At 39.2% G+C, this 18,456-nt stretch overlaps 1 protein-coding gene across 4 annotated transcripts in view; it reads right to left on the reverse strand.

The window, feature by feature from the left end:
• Positions 1-18,456, reverse strand: part of GULP1 (GULP PTB domain containing engulfment adaptor 1) — a 169,770-nt gene that overhangs the window by 108,338 nt on the left and 42,976 nt on the right. The gene's annotated exons all lie outside the window — the stretch shown is intronic.

Here is an 18,456-nt window from a genome sequence, read left to right on the forward strand (position 1 = left end):
ACAGTGAGGCCCTCAGAATATGCACAGACACTCCAGCAGAACAACACTTCTAATCAAGCCTTGGAACAAATAAAAATCAAATCAGGATGGACAGGCAGAGACATGCAGTTGCCAACATGAAAGACTAACAACAGTAAATGTCTGAAGATAAAAAGACCATCCAAAGTTGCAATCTGATCTACTATCTTTCCCTAAAATATGAATTTACATGGTTCAAACTGGAGAATGTTTCTCTGTCAGTAATTTCAGATGATATAGTGAACACTGGTGCCACGTACTCCTCATTGAAAGCCTTTACCTGAGCTTTCAGACTGTCTCACATTAAAGTTCTTCCCATGCACAAGTCTCTGCTGGTCTGTAACACTGCATCCCTTTAGATTTTTCTGAAACACCAGGTTTATTGCTATTTTACTATACTTGAAAACCCTGGTGGTTATATTACTCTTGCCATCCTGTAAGTGTCTAAAGCACACCTCTGCACAGCTCTTCAGTCACAGTCTAAATTTCCCTAATACTTTAGAGTACCTCAGTTGAGATTGGAATCACACAGGATCCCTCTCTCACAGCTCTGAATTGCTCCTGTGGATCAAGGCACAGTGGACAGCATCTAAATTCTCAACCTCTATTATATTATTCCATGTTATGGTCTTGTAATAACACAAAATTGATAGGTAAGGAAAGAGAAGGCAAAAAAATATTCCACAAGCAACTAAGTGGAACCACAAAGAAAGCAAAACAAGTAAACAGGGACAAAAAGCATCAGGTGTCTAGTAAATAATACATTAGTCTGGGAAAAAAATGGCATTTTCTCTACAATGATCATGGCTTTTAAAGACTCTCAGTTGCTCCTCTCTTGACTCCACTTCATGCATAAGACACAATATTATTATAAACACTTGGCTCTATCCTCACTGCCCTTAATTACAGGCATGGCACACCCAACTAAGAGCAGGACATGAAACACAACTGCCCTTGCAGATGGAAGCAATGCCAGGAACAAGGGTCATGGGCTTCATTCACTTCAAATCTCAGGGTTTTGCCAATATCACAAATGCATCACACAGAGAACTTGATCCCCATCTAATGGAAGATTGCCTTGGTCAAGGCATGACTGAGTAAGACTTTAGAAACACCACCCAGCCTCATCCTCGATAGTTCATCCTGTTTTTCAGGAATAATCCAGGAAAGAAAAGAACAAAAGTGCAAAACTAAAAGTTTCACAGCACAATGCATGGAACACTGGAGCTGCAACATTTCTGGCATCCATGGCAACTTCTCAAATTGCCCTGGCCATAGAGACATTCTCTTTTAAGAAAAACCCTAATTGCCTTCAGACACAGGGGGTGAATAATAGCTACCTGACAAACAAGGCAAACACTGCTTCAACCAAGAAACATTTCAGCATTCATTTGTATGAGGTAATACAGTAGAGAAGGTTATCTATAAAAATTGAAATTTCTACCTTGAGATCTGTTTTAAATGTCAATAAGTATTGAGGAAGAGGCAAGTGAGGCAATACAAAAAACAAGACTGCCAAACTACAAACCTAATGAATAAATTAATGATAAATCACCAAAATATACTTTATGGAAATAATGTGTGCTTCACTGCATATTTTAAACTAAAATAGAGGTATTTCATAGATACTAACAGAATGGAAAAACCCTTTTACAAAGAATGTGGAACACTTATCTTTTTAGAAGTAGTTTGGATGGGTTTCTCATCCATGTCATCAGATAGAGATTTTTAACAAGCGTAATATATTTGAGGGGGGTAAGTTCAATTGTCATCTGAATTTTTAAAGCCCTCTTAGATTTTTATTTGCCAAATACATTCCTGAGCTGTAATCAGTGACCTAAAAGCCAGATATTCTCCAACTTTGTTTTGCAAATCACATTACATAAAGCAGAGATAAGCCTAAGTCATAGTGAAAAAATATATTAGATGGATAAAAAAATTTTAGATAAGAGGCTCAAAAATTATCCCTGAACCAAATCTATTAATAGGATTAAATTTAAACATCTCCCATGAACAAAAGTTTCAGGTAAAGTCAAGTCTAGATGCTACACACAGGAAGCTCTGTATAACATATTTTCAACACTGCACACATTTAAGTAAGGATGCCATGAGCAACCTGAATGCAGCTACTTGGCCATGCAGGCTAAAGGTCAGTTTCACTGGATGCCACACATCACTCTTCTCTAAGGACTCCAAGCAACTTCCCCACTTCCCCAAGCAACCTCATGAGTTCCCTGTGAAGGAAGAGGCATCCTGTAGTATTTATCTCCATCTGGGAGGCTCTTTTCAGATTCCACAATTAGAAGATTATGTGGATTACATAAAAATGCTTCTCTCCTCCTCTTTAACTCCACTGCAGTAATGACCTCTAAGAAAGCAGCACAGTTCTCCTGCTGCCACAGCTACATTTCACATGGACAGTCTCTGGTTTTGAGTAAACCCACTTGCACCAAAGTGAGCCATCCCCAGTCAGGCACAGGCAGTACACTTTATCTTATTCTAGTTCCATTAATAACTCATGCATCCCGTTAAAACACAGTATTTGGCTTTGCCACAACTTAGATGCAGTGACCCCTGCAATGGCTGAACAGGCCAAGGTCGTTCATCACTGTAAATGTATTCAGTTTCACCTGTCCTAGAAGCAGCACACTCAGATAATTAGGAGAGAAAAAGTACACATTAAACATCTTCCTTCAATGCTAAAGCTTGTTTTGATCTTTTAAAATGGATGGAAATTATCTTCATGGAAATTAAGATTTCTTACTGTTTATATTCTTCAGAAAATTTACCTTTCTGAAATATCATCCTGATTCTAGAGCTCATTTTGCAGCCAGTAACTGATCTCTTACTCTCTTCCTACTCAAAGCCATTTTAATCACCTTTTGCTTTTCCCTCCTTTGTTTCCTTGGTTAAAATCTCTGTTGAGATAGCAACAATCAGCTTGTGCTGACTGATAATGGGAGATCAATACACACATCAATCCACAATTTCTGGAGGGGATCTTGCGTTACATGCTCTGCACCAGACTGCCATTGCTGCCTTTGAAGAGCATATTATTTCAGTTCAACACCACTATGGTGGAGTTATGGTGAAGTCATGCTTGGCAAAGATAACTAAATGAGAGAATATTACTCCTAAATGCTGTCCAAACAGAATTCTATTATAAAAAAAGGTCCAAATGTTGCACTGGCTGTATAGAGAGACAAGTAGATTCAAAACGTGCATTGCCACTCCATGGCCTTCTGTGGACTAATAGCTTCAGCCCATCAACTTTTTGCCAGGTTAGGGTTTGAATCGATCCCTCCCTTTCCCAGTGAGATGAAAAGTTTAGCAGGTATTCTCTTATTTGGTGAATTTTATGATTAAACATGTTTCACCTAGCAAAAAGAGTTAAAGGACACTCCTTTTCATGTGCATGTTACAGGGCTGTCTACTTCAAACACAGGTTCAACCCTGTAACCATTCACTTTCCCATAAATATTGCAGAGCAGTAAAAACCTGCTGGACTCATTTGGACAATTCTATTTTGCTTTTTTAAGTCTGTTGCTAGATATTCTGCCATATTCCTTAAGATGTGCATTGCTTTTTCATTCCTAGAGGTAAAACGTAACACCACACACCAGGAAAAAAAAAAGGTATAACAATAACTCAGGTTGTATTACAGAACTGTAGCCTTGCTAACATTTCCTAAATTTCAGTTAGACAAAATATTGAATTTACTTTCACAAAGACTGATATTTCATTGAAACAATGGACAATCCTCTTGCACACACATAGTGAGCAAAAGCACAACTGCCAAGTGGGAAAAGCCCATCTTGAGTTCTGAAGCTTCTCAAAAACATGTGTACACCAAGAAATATACTCCAAACCAGGAGCTTCTGGAGCTCCTCTACTATTCAGACATTAGTCTGAATCCCCAAGATCCAGGTGTTCCAACCCTACCACTCAGAGTTCCCATACAGGCACAAGAACCAAACAGTGAAACCCCATACAAGCCCAGCTCCAAGGGCATAACAAGGAAACAAACTCCAGACCCAACACAAGCTCCCTCTAATATGCCTGCAAACATTCCACCTGATCTCTTGTTCTATCTTCTGTCTGTATGCAGTTCTGCAGGAAAAAAACACATTTAAAAACAATAAAAAAAACAACCACTGACCAAATCACTGTATTTTTCCATTTCAGATTAGAAGCAACCTAAACCTGCAGTGGACAGAACAAACCTTTACTTGTTCAAAACAGCCAGGAATAAAACCATAATTCTTTCTTATCATAGAGAGGAAAAGCACAGATAGCATTTTTAAATATGTTGTGAGGTGAGTGCATGTATTCACATAGTCTGACAGTAGACAGATGTTTCTCCACAGAAGCCTGGACCACAAGTGTATGCAAAACCAAAAATGCTGAAAGAATGCAGCTGACCTTCTCTTAGGGCACAGTAATGGCCATACAGTCACAGCCAAGAGAAATGTAGCCCAACTGCAAAAACATTGAGATACGTACAACTGGGGAAAAACCAGGATACAAGATACTTGGTAAAGACTAGCAAAATCTGGAATCAGCATTTTGTAACAGTGAAGTTTTTGATGAAGAAAACTTCAAAGTCCCATAGTACATTTTCCACTTGTTTTACTTGCTTTACTGGCTATTAAGTCACACTTCCCACAGGGGAAGGGGAGGGGAGAGGGTAGGCCAGCAGAGACAGAACTGCAAAAACTACAAAAGCCATATCTAAACATTCATGAGACCAATATAGGACCCTAAATAAAGCTCCCCTGCCCTCATTTCAGCAGGCTACTTTCCACAGTAAAACAGTAATGTAGCTTCTAAAATTTAAAAGCAGAAACACCACACCCAAGCCTGTTACAGCCAAGATAACTTCCTACAGAGCTCCTAACAGAGAACCAGCCCTAAGCAAAGCTGTTGGGTGAACAAAGGAAAGACTCTGATGTACCACAGCAAGGTGGAACAAGACACGAAAACCTCTCACCAGCTCATCAATGCCTCTGCAGGTTATCAGCTTCCCTAAGTGAGAAATGCTCTGGATGTCATCTGAAATCATTAAAAACCACGGGTTTTAATCTCCCCTGACCGGTAACTGGGGTGTGGGAAGAAGATGATAGAAGTCCTTCCCTCTAGCCAAGTATAATCTGAATCCTGCTTCTAATGCATTGCAGCCCAAGAGATAATTTTTTCCTATTAACAGCTCTCAAAGTGATTGACATATACATGTTGATAATAAATAAATAGTTTTCTTAATTTGAAAATTAATTTGAAAAACACTTTTCATTTGGTATATCTATAGAATGAAATGATCACAGCTTTACCAATTAATGGCCACATGTCAAAATGGGTTTTCTATAACCAGACTTGTAAACAGAACAGAACCCCAAGGACACCCTTGTGTATCACATCTATATCACTACCACAAAATCACAATAAAATAGGCTATTTGTTGTGCATGAAAACAAACAAAACTAAACAGATTTACAGCAAGAAACATTGACTTTGCAACCCAATGGAAACAGAAGGAGATGTGAGAACTGTTGCTGTGAACATTCAATTTCCATAAGTGACACCAGTTAGATCAAGCATTGGCTTGTATTGTGCTGGAAAAGCTGGAATTACAGCCTAAAGCTGTTCTGCATGGCAAGCTTCTGAAGGCAATCTTCCTGTATTATACATGAAGTTCTCTTTCAGTTCAGCCATTCTGAGCAGGGTTTTGAAGATCAAGGGTTTTTTTAGTTAGCTCCTTTCTCCTACTGCCAATGTGATCCAGCTGCTGCTCCCTTACTATGGCTGTTACAGCAACTGTGAAAAAAAGATGTGGCAATAACACAAACTCACTAAATATTTTTTTGCATTCTGTCTCAACAACTGCCAGGAGTGCAACATCTAATCTTGGCATTTACAATAAACTCTTTTCCAAGCTTCCCTTTTTGGTAAGGTATTTGCTATCTAAGACTTCTAGATATCCCTGCTCACATATCAAAAAACTTCTAAAACTGCTGCAAGCCCATTTCCCTCCTCTCTCATTTCTGCAAAAATCTCCCTGTGGAAACCAGCAAAACCCAAGTTTTGGAGTTTTTCCTGGAGCCCACATACTTCATCTTTTTAGAGTGATAGGATTTTTGGAGCCTCATTTGAAGGATAATTGAATTGACTGGAAATGACAAGCCAAGTACTAAATAAATCAAATAAATTCCAATATTCCAAAAGTTAAGTCAGGTATGACCCTCTTAATTTGTATCAGCAAATCCTCTGAATTCAGACAGGTCCAGTTCAAACTTACACTTACATAAAATATGGGACATTGATAGGGATCAAAATGATTTCTAGCAACCATTTATTTCAAAAATCCCACAAAATTTCTAAGTCCACTCTAAGATGTTGCACGCTTCCCCCTGCATTCTCCTACAAAGACATGGTATGGATTTTACAAATCAAGTACAAACTGTTCATTTTTCATGGTGCATAGAACTGGAAAAATATATGACTGCTTTGATTTTTAATTAAAAGCTGAACAGTCACTACAATACTTCTGTTCTCTCACAATTCAGCTATTCACTAGATTTCCTACCCAATGGAATTACATTCAATTTGCATTATTGTGCTCAATTTCCTTTAGAAAGTTCCTTCTTACATCAGCCTCTCATTTCTCTGGGAGCAACACACCATTTAACTATGTATGTCTCTAGGAGAACTTCAGAGCTGCTTCCCCTGTTCTACATCAATGATTTAACAGGAACAAAAAAAAAAGTCATTAAAATCCACATGCCAAATCAAACAGTACTGATGTTTGGCAACTGTATCAATACTATTACAATAACAATTCTCCCTATGTATTCAATATGTATGCACACAGACTCTCTAACTTGGACACTGATGAAAGCTCATGGTTTTGCATGTTCCAAATTTTCAAGCATTCAAAAAGTGTCTGAACAAACCTGTACGGGTAAAATATCCATCCAGTTCCCTTAAGCACAAAATAAATCTTTGATCCAAGCTGTCCTTGACTTACACATGAGTAAGTAACTCCATGTGCTATTTCATTCTTACCTTCTTCAATAAAGAATAAAGGAGAAAATGAGTCCACATACAGGACAGCACAAAGAATATTAACCTGATCCCACACAACTACTAAAATTTCTAACTCTTGGCATAGGTATCTCCCACAGCAACTACAGTCTGTTGTCCAAGACCTCCAGCACTTGAGTCCACTGTTCCTACTTAACTGCTGTGTGATGCTGTCCTAGAACTCCAAGCTGGCCTGGGCTAGAACTAACTTTGTCCGACAACAAGTTACCAAAACCAATCCAGGAGTTGCTAAACCCAAAAATCTGTTTCACCAAAGCATATGTTATAAGTCAGCTGAGAAAAGAGAATCCACTGTGAGTGATCCAAAAGAAGACAGAGCCTTTTCCTGCCCACTACCTCCTTGCCAGTGAATCCTTTTGGGCTCAGCAGGTTTGTCAGTGTGTAGATTATTTTAGCTGCTTCTCTTCCTTATGGAGTCTCTGGGGCTTTTCTCTTCACTGCTCCTTCTGTCACTTCATGGGAGCTGTGCCTTTCTGCAGCACTTGCCAGGTGCCCTGCTGTCTCTGGGAACTCCTTTCAAAAGGAAAATTCCTGTGCTCCAAGGAAAGGAGCTGCTGCCCATCTCCCACTTAGCACCTGTGATCCACACTCTCTTGACAAGGATTGCAGGCATGCAACAAAGTGAAATGGAAAGAAAGCAGTCTGTCAAGTCACAGCCACCATGCCAGCCTGCTCAGTTCTGCTGCTAAATCTCAACTACAGAAATTCAAACACTGCCTCTGATACTACATCAAAATCGACACAGTGGGGAATGAAATGAACTACTACACAAAAAACTGGTAAGATTTCTATCCCCTCAATCTCCTAGGTCCTTTTTAAAGATCATAGCTGAGCTGTCAACCTTACAATAATAAGAACAGTCCACAACATGAAGAACTCAACGCTACAAAGAGTTGTGCTAGGAGTCCAACTCAATGCATTGGTGAAGGTACCAAAATATTTGAGTACAGCCTAAAACCATAAATAATAAATAGTTAAACTATCAGTAAGTGAAAGGCCAAACCTTGTTTCTAATATGGCTTATTAAAACAAGAAAAAGGACAAACTGCATCTACACCTGTCACAAGTCTAAGAAATGGCTCTTTTCTAAAACACTACCACAGGAAGTTACTGAGTTTTGAACAATGTGAAAAAATCAAGAAGCACAAATAAAAGAGAAGCTGCCTATTAAAGACATTTCCTAAGAAGGAAGAAGTTTCTACAATGCCAATAAGTGACCAATTAAATTGTTCTGGGAGCTTATCTCTTAGACCCTTAGATCAACATCACATTGATTAAAAAAAGCAGTAAGTGAAGGAGACTGTTCCAGATGGAACAGGCAACAACACATCAGAATGCTAGGCTAGGAAGCAAGAGCATTTCTAAATTTCATGACCAAAATTACCTGCTGCACCTGTCACAGGCCATTAAATTTCATCTAGGAAGGATTTCCACCTTTCAAAAGCTATAGCAAAAATTTACATTTTCAATTTCAATGTTTCAATGGATGGCTACAATGTTTTCCCAAATGGTAGCTTGTCAAAAGATGAATTATCTTCATTGTCAAAAACATATGCCTCACCTCCAAAGTCAGTTATTAAGCATCTGTTTTAGTGATTGATACTTGTTATGTGTCTCCCTGCAAAGGAACACAAGCATCACAACCTGCTGTTTTCCTATATAGTAAAGGGATTTGTAATTGTTCTTTCTGGAAAGCATTAAGTCTCTAATTGTCAATCTAATGCACATTTTTATGGCTCTTTTCTACAGTCATACAACTGTATGTTCTCAAGAACTTTGTGAGCAGGCATCATGGTCATGGCTGTATTTTAAAATACAACTTCATTAAGATGGAGACAAAGCAAAAATCACCTACTCCATTTCACCTCATTTTCTCTCCCATCCTTCCCCATCTCTCAGTAACACAGAACAATGATGCGCCTCCAGCTGAGACTCACAGGTGCCACAGAGGGCAGTCTCCTTACAGATCCATTATTTCAGACATCAGGGACTGAAAAGACCACAAAACTGTAATTCAGAGAGACACCAACATACCCAGACACATCAGAGTATCTCACATTCATTTATAAGGGCCTGAAAAAGCCCCAAATCTTCTGGAGCACAGCTGCTCACAAACAGGTTAAGAAATAGCTGGCCTGAGACTTCTGGGACAGGGACAGGTGTCTTCTGCTTGTCATCACAGTCAAGGGTACCATCTGCTGGAACTCACCTGTTTCATTTAACTCCTCTTACATAAGGTTGATAGAAACAGAAACTGTATTTTGAGAGAAAAAAGCTGTACATTACAGATAAGTCAAATTCCTTGGCTTCTACCATTGCCAATTATGCCATATTATACTGCCAGCCACAAAGTGGCTGCAGTACCTGCTTAGCAGAAAATCTTCATTCCTTTAAATCAGAAATCCACTTCCACTTCTCTGGTTAAAAAACAAGAGGAGCATTTTGGAATACATATTTCCTTTTTTTTTATTTTGGCAGGACACAAAGATCTTGCAACTAAACAGCATGAAATATAACACCTAGGAGGCTAAAAAAATATATTTTTTTAATGGAAGCAGCTGCTAAGATTCATTCACCTGGATGATGCTGGACCCTGTTAAACTTCATTCAAGCAAGGATCATGTATCTTTTATCAAAACAAAACCACACATACTGTGACTGCAACCTTCAGGCTGCTACTTTCTTTGAACAGCAGGGATAGTGCTAATCCTAGTGAGCCATGGAAGTGCACTCCTCCAGCAGCATTCCTTTGCTTCTCCTCTCCTTCTGCTATTCCCAGTTCTTTCCCAGAACATCTTGAAAGAGATATAAGCTCCTAGGTTTGGAAGCACAATGTTTCTCAGACTGTAAAAGTCTCAGAAGAATATTTCCATGGCTGTTATTAAAGTCTTAGTGTACATCAAGGGGAAGAATATGTGATGAGTCTGAAGAATTGTGATACAGGGCTCTTAAAATAAACTTTGTGTCACATGGAGCTGTTCCACTTCGTATTGACGCCCTGTAGATTTTCAGCTCCAACTTGGCCTTTAGCAACTGTAACCACACAAGACAACCTTTTGACTAAACCTTTAACCAGTAAAGAAATTCAAGAAGAGACAAACTGGATTAGCAGCCTATTTTTGTGGGTTTTTTTTTTTTTTTTTATTACCACCTCTAGAATTCCATGTTTCATAATGCATGGAGTTTTTATGATGCTGAGTACACAGCCTTGAGAAAAAAGGAACTGTTTTACACTTCCTTAACTGTAAAAGGAACTGTTTTACAGTCCTCTTAATTGCCTCTAATAGGAGCATTTCCCAATACAGCAGCATGGGGTTTCTAAGTGCATGTTGGGCAAGCCCTATTTGTACACTTGAGTTCCTGACAAACCATGTCTACAAAATTTGTATAATAATAAATGTTAATTCTGCCTTCTCTTTACTACAATAAAAAGAAAAAGCTCATCCTTTATTTCTGTGAGTTTGATTATCTCCAGCAGCAGACTCAGATGCCAAATTTAAGTGACCTTAACTACTGCAGTTACAGCAACACTTATTTAGCAATTACTCTGATAAAAAGATCAGTAAAATAAACAGATTTGTTCATGTTTCTGCTATCATTCCTACTACTGCATGAGGAGAGATCTATGAGAAGAAGCAGAAGTAAAGCACTAAGTGATATCTCCCCCAGGTTTGGCCAAACCCCAGAAAATACACCAGCAATACAATAAAGATACCAAGTTAGCATGGTTATTTGGAAGATATATACTTTTTCAGCTTTTCCTGAGTATTCTTTATACACTTGTAAGGAAAACCAAACAAGCTACCTTTTTTAATGCCATCCTTAGCAAAATTGTTTCAGGCATCACTGTGGCTGGGTGATCAGGGTCCATGCTGTGCAGCAGCAGTCTCCTGTTACCTTGTCTTGCCCAAGTCTACACTTTTGCTACCCAGGATACAATTGAACCCTGCTAGAGATGAACTTCCCCCCCCCCCCATAGAAATAGAAAGAAAGGGGCACTCCTGTTATGAAAAGTCTGGACAAAACACTATAGCCCTTTTCTGTTACATGTCAGGATGTTTTTGCCACACTTATTGCACAGCAGGACAAGGCAAGGGACGACCAATCACACACTCTTTTGTAAGCCAGGCAACTTTTTAAAGTCTCAGAAAAGGAATGTGTTAAAAGTCATCCAATTCTTTCCTCATAACCATCCACGAAGATTCACAATGAAGATGGGTTAAAAAAAAAAAAAAAAAATCGCCACTTTACCATGAAAAAAAACCTCATACAACATGCAGGAAAAGCAGCTTGGGGCTGTCACATTCTGAATGCAGACACACAGTCACATCCAGGAAAAATGCCAGCCATACCAAGACACCACACAAAATTACCAAGCAGTATTTCCAAACAACATTCATGCTTCTTACTTGAGTCAGATCTAATATCTGAAACAACAGAAACATCTGCACAAAGCATCAGGTACAAACAAAGGCAAAATGAAGCAGTTATTTTCATAATCCTTAGCTAATTTTTGGCTAAGTCACTACTTGGCAGATATTAGTAGCCAGCATTCCCTGAGTTTATAAAAACAAGGAAGTATTGGTAAACCAAAGCCCAATGAAGAATGGTATGGCAATACCCTGTGTACTAGAAAACTGCATGCTTTATGCCTCTCCATTGCTTCATTGGGTAATAAAGTGTTGTGTTAACTGCTTGATCAAAAAATATATTACAATATTAACACAAAGTCTGGAGCATCAATCTACCAAAAGGTATAGTTATGAAAACACAGTAGGAACATTCCATATTCCTCTTTCCATACATTGGGTTTGTTACATCTTCAAAAATCAGAGAGAAATTCTAAAGAGCCTTGTAAATTTAAATAAAGCAGAAATTGCATATTCCATCACCCATCTGTTGCTCTAGCTCCTGCTTAAAATTTAATAGTACAACTATGCCTTTCTTTCACACACAGAAAGAAAGAAGGAAGATTTTGACAAAGGTCCACCCTAAACCGGATGGATGAATTTTAGCTAAAGCATCACCCCGAATATTTTAGATGTCTACTTTTTACATTTTAAGAGAGAACACAATATTTTGCATATAAAACATCAATATATTCATTATTTCTACAGTCTGAGGGATCTGACATCCATGTTGCAAGTAATCTACTGTTTGCTACACAATTTATTTCCCATAAATCAGAAGTTTAGAGCTGATAACCTCCCACCACGGGCACAAAATGTATTTCATACCCACATTCTCTTTCTGACCTCCCCAAAAAGATTGCTTATTTAGTTACTTTATAGTTTCTAATGTGTCCTTTTGTTCAAGAAACTTCTAATGTTAACAACAACCAAGGCCCCAGTAAACAAGGCTGTCAGTTCCTGATTAGGAGTTCATGGTTTCAGCATTATTTCAATTAAATCACACCAGCATATTCCATCACTGACTCGATATTCTGACAAACAGAACAACACCTTACACTGTATGTAGCACCATGTTAAACTGGCCCTTTGAGCCCAAGTAATGCAAAGCACTGCTCTCCAAAGTCTGCTGATCACAACTATTTGAGAAGGGAAAAATCCCTTCTGGATGCAAACAGCCTAGTCTTACAGAGGATTTTATCAGACCACAATTACAACAGGATACAAATACCTTGCAACAGGGTTTTAGCTGCTGTCATAACATCAAGATAGAGAGCAACAAAAGAAGCAGGTATGCGTTTGCAAATTCAGAATAAGATCTACACAAACCCTGCTTCCTAGGACCATAGAAGTATTTAACTCCTAAACTCTGTAATTTACTTTATAAAGTAGAACAAGAAATTTGAAGCAGATTCCCACCCTGTACTGAACTACTGTACAAGTTATGAACCACATTCAGTTTCATTGAATTCAAGCTGTAAGGGAAGTTCATTCTACAATTTGCCATCCTGGCTGGAAGTCTAAATGAGGTTCCTACTTCACCTGAATACTTTATTAAACCACTGCTAAGCTGAAAGATTCTTGAGAAAACTGCATAGAGTGCACATGTGTGTCAAGATATGAATATGTCTGTAGTGAAAAATATTTTTCAAATACTGGATAATAAAACTTCTATTACAATAAAGATTAAAACATTGCCTTTATAATTACTGTGTCAATACATTCCTGTAAAACAGAACTCCAGCTTTGTGATTAACAAATCAGTTCAAGCATCACAGATAATTGGTAAACACAAGGAGTATCAGACACACTAAAAGTACTTATTGTCGAGATGCTGCTGCTTAATGAATACAATCTCACAAAACCTATTTGTGGAGTCCATGTTTTGCATAATGGCCGATTTGATTGTAGAGAGAACAGTTCTCAAAACCCAGCCCTTTAAACAGAATTACAGCATTTAACAAGCAGTTCAAAGGTTAGAACTGCCTGTATTCATAGAGCAACACATAAGGTGTGCTAGTGACTGAGTCTCACAGGCCTATCTCCTAGAAGAAAAAAAACACATTTTACAGTGGTTTAGGACTTTGTTGCAAATGTAGACACTTTATGACTATTATTGGAGTTTCCATTTAAACCTGTCATTCATCTTCTCAAAATCCAGTGTCAGACAAAAGCAGCTGTCAAAGTCCAGAAACAGAGCAAGAAACAGCTCTGAAATTTGCAGGGGTAAACTCAGTATTTGGATATTTCCCAGGAAGCCTTTCCTCCAGCAGTACTCCAGACAGCATTCTTCTTTTACCAATTCAGCAGTAAATATGACAACATAAGCTCTCCAAGAGCAATGAATGCTGCATGTCAAATTAGACAAGTGTCTTTTCCAACTGTTTTCCTATAAGAATCTACCTTCACTCCACTATGGATTTTCCTTTCAAATCTCACCTCCACAACTCCCTGACCATTTCTTTGGGAGCAGCACATGATTCTCTGTCCCAGGTAGCCGTCAGTTTGCTCCACAGAAAAGTGAGGGGCCAATATTTTAACAACTGCTCTGCTGAAATCTTTTTTTTTATCCTATATTCTTAACCTGCTGCAAGTGCAACAGTTAAATAGAAATAATTTTTTAGATATTAGAGAAATGTACTGTATTTGAGTGTGAAAATATATTTCCTTATTAACTGTGTTTTCTTTAAGCTATTTCTGAGCTTAGAAACAGATGATCATCTAATATTAGAAAAATATTAGAATTACTAAATGCTACAAGCCACAAAAAACCTACTAAACCCCCACATACTAAAGAACTAAAAGCAAATCACTTGCTGCTTGTCAGGCATAACCTGCCAAGCTATTAGCTCTCATTTTGAAGGCTTGCATTTGCTCAATGGCTGACCTGCACATTGCAGAGCCTTAGCATGAGAAATGGCTTTTAGGCTCAGCTGCTTTCTAAGTGCCATCCATCATCAGGAAAAAGAGATTATTCCCTTTACAGTTGGCTACTTTGCCAAATTCTTCTGGCTCTGTTCCATCAGTCACGCCCACAGCACCCTGGGGAAAAGCAAACCCCAGCTCTGTATCACTCTGCTCTTGCTGAAGTGCAGAATGAAAAGCAATTAGCATTTGATGCCATTTATGAGCAAAGTGAGGTGAGAAGACAGCTTTATCATTTAGCAGCCCCACCCTTAGACCAGCCAGCAGCTGACAGGGGCACAGAGAGGCAGGCTGGAAACTTAAACTGGAGGGGGGCAGAGCTGGGAATATCCCATGGTTTGCATAACAGAACCATAAACAAACCCACATGCAGCAAGGGGCCCTTTGGAAGCCCTTCTAAAAATACATGTACTCACACATTGTCACTGATGCAAAACACCAGAAGGGTTACTTGCTGAACCAGAAGATGGTCCAGGAAGGCTCTTTTGCTTTCCAGTAAGGCTTCCTCCCCACAGGCTGTTTATACTCGAGAATTATAAACAAGATTCCCTTTCAAATCGAAACATCCGCTCTTTCATTCACAGAACAATGAACACATTGCAGAAGAGATTTATCTGCAATGGTAAAACAAACCCCAAATGCCTCCAAAGGTGGCCTTTGCCTGCCTGTTATGCCCTAAAGACTCTGCAAAAGGGTGTGCCAGGTTAAGCCTTCACCTACAGTGTCCTGAGAGCACTGCTCACTGTAGAGCTACAAAACCACCAACACGGCAGGTTTTTGCAGTCAACAGGCATTAAAACATAGATGCATCCCAAGGGTTCCAGTTCCTTCCCCTCCAAGGAAAAGGGAGAACAAGAAAGAGGGCAGGATTATCAGCCCATTGTTCAAATCCAGGCCAGAAAATTGGACTTTAGGAGTAGGCTTTGCCTCTCCTAACTGGACATGTAAGAGGCTAAGGAGGAAGACTACAGTCACCACTTCTCTGTTCATGGTGTGTGTACAAACGAGTGCAGTCACCTTCTGAGGAAAGGCACAGCCAGGTGGACTCAGTTCTTCCCTCCTTCCCTTTATATCCCAAATTCATTCTTGTAGCAGTACACAAACTGTTTCACAGTAAGTTAAGGATGATGAAATCTCTTTGGGTCTCTTTGTACTTTCACTGCAATCTGAATAACACACACCATTAACCTGCTTAGGGAAAAAACAGCAAGAGAAACTTGAAAATATTATCCATAAACTGAATGATCTTTCAAAATGGTCTATCACTGGAAACAAATCTGAATTTGTGCTCCTCCTTTGAAAAATATATGCTCAAACCACATTCCAAACACATTTCCAACCTAAAATGTTACTACAACATTTAAACCTACTATGCCTGCAGAAAACAGAGAAGTCACAAGTTCAAAAGACTCTTGAGACCCTGACACAACATGCTTTGAAACTAAAGCTGCCACTGAAAATACAAGGTCCTCTAATTCACAGTCAAAGAGCAAAAAGCAACACTGTGGGTTTGGGTTTCTTGAGGGAGGGAGGAATGGCACTTAATCCCTCCTAATACCCAAAGCAAGGTGTTTTCAGCACCAAATCTCTTATCTGAAAGTCAGGCAGTGGACAAGAAATCAGCTTGAAAAATCAGAAATCATGCATCCTAGCATGGCTCATCAGCCTCCCCTGCTCACTGATAAATGAGAGGGAACACCCCATGCTCCACCAGCCCCACACCAGCTGCAGCAGCAGCCACTGCCAAGGCTGGGCTTGCACTTGCAGGAGCAGCTCAAGGCACTGAAGGACTCCTGTGCAGCAGCTCTGACAGAACTTTTCTCCAAGCAGCAGGTGCAATCAGCACCAAAAAGCCACAGCCAGGGCAAACAGGCAGCATTGGACTGGCCCTTTCTCTGGAGTCCCCAAATTTGACCCCAAACCTTCACCTTTTCTACAGCTAGGCCCACTTAGCAACCAACAACGCCCTCTTCTCCACTGCACACAGGATGATAGCACCAGACCACTAAATCCTGGATTCCTTCACTCCTGTCCTTTCTTAAAATGAAAAGTCCAGCAGCTCCCACACAAAGTGGCCTTCCCCTTGCCCAGTGCCTTCCTGACACCTGTGTGGCTCCCCCAGCAGTGCCTTTGTGTCTTTCCTCCTTTAACCACAGTGAAAGATTGATCAGGACACCACAAAGAGCTTTCCCCTCCCCACAACAGGTGGATGCCCTGTGCATCTTGTGAATCTTGACTCAAACCAGAGGAACATGACTCAACCTCTTCCTTAATCCCAGACAAACTGCTTCCCTGGTAGCTGTGCTGCAGTTATTGGCAATTCCTAGGTATTTAGGAGGAAGTAAACAAGCTGAGGGGAAGCAAAGGGCTGGAAATCTCAAATGCAGTAAAGGAGAGGATGTTGCCTTATCTGCCTGGTTGTTGCGAACTAGGAACGAAAGCTCAGTGCAGACAGTTTTGACTACTTTTTTCTACCAAGAAGAGCTCATTTTCATTTAGAGAAGACTATTTGTCTTTGAATTGATGACAAACTGCAAAAAGAAAGTTATGTTAAATTAACAAGTTATATAGCACAGAGAGTGCATTAACATTTTTGACAAAAATCCCTATACTCAAACACTTCCTCAAGCTGAGCAGACTCCATGTTAATTTAATTGCTTTCAAGTAATTAAATTCCACATTAAGTGGGGCTAATCTATGCTATTTCACCCTAATTACAATCTCAGTTCCAAAAGTTGGTGGCTTTTTTTTTCCCAAAAGAGATTAAAATGGAATTTATTCTTTAACATTTTAAGTCTCCAATTGTCTGTCAGGCCTGCTGAATGAAGCCTTGTAGCACAGTAATATGGACACAGCAGAAAATTGAAGGCTAAATCAGTCTTGCTCTTCCTGCATTTATTCTGCATTTTGTTTGTTATGCTGATTTAGGCTGTTAGCTAATGACTTCAGTACACTGTTAGTAATTTGTGGTTTTCCTTTGTGAAAACTAAACTAAATTGCCTCTAAATCTAGAGGAAGGACATCCATACATGACATCTAAAAGAACGTTTAGGTAGGTTCCAAACACAGGTTTATCAACACTCATCCTCCTTGTGCCAAGGAACACTGCCTACTCCAAACTTTAGTACAATTCAAAAGTCATCAGGAGCTGGTATTCTTTAAGCTAGTCAGAGGTTTGCCACCTTGTCCTTAAAGATGCTTTAGTACACCCAGACATCCCAAAGGATGAACATAACTCTTTCAAAACTACATCTGTTACAGTGAAGGCTTCTCTTATGGTGAGAACATCTGGATGTGTAGAAGGGACTGGATACTTCCTTTTTCATTCCATATAGGCTCCACTGTTTTTTCTCTCACCTTAGATAAATGCAAGCACCACTTTGTAAAAGGAAAAAAAAAATAAAAATCACAGTGCTTACCTTTTTATAAACTTAAGCAACAGATTTTTTTCCTTTCCAATTTCAACCTAATAAGCATCCAGTATTACTGGGTAAATTAATAGTAAAGACAGATGGGAAGTGGGAAAGACAACAAAGTCTTGCATTAATCCCATAGGTGGGGTTAAAGATGCCAAGACAGAGCTGGAGCTCTGATTAATGCCACTTACAATGTATTTGCCTACCCCTATGGAACCATAAGATCACATTGGCACACCAGGCTTTGTTCAAGAAATAAATAAATAAACCAACAATTCACAAGGCAGTTTTTCATTAGATATTTGGCATGCTAGTAAGAGTAATCAGGGAATATAGATATAAACAACAGCTTTCTATTCATTCTATCCCAATAAGACCCTGGAAGAGTGCTCACTGTAACTAAATGTATCTAACAATTTTCACAGTGCAAGCACTAAAATTTGAGGCCTTATTCTTAGGCAGAAAGGCAAAAGCCAGTAAAAAAGGCAAGTAAGTGAAGCTGACACAGACTCTTACACAAAGAATGACTGTCCCATGTGACAAGAACCAGCAGAAAGAGCCCATTTATATTTCTCTGTCCCCAACAATCA

Source organism: Anomalospiza imberbis, chromosome 7 (assembly GCF_031753505.1).
Source record: "Anomalospiza imberbis isolate Cuckoo-Finch-1a 21T00152 chromosome 7, ASM3175350v1, whole genome shotgun sequence".
In the NCBI taxonomy this organism is placed as follows: Eukaryota; Metazoa; Chordata; class Aves; order Passeriformes; family Viduidae; genus Anomalospiza; species Anomalospiza imberbis.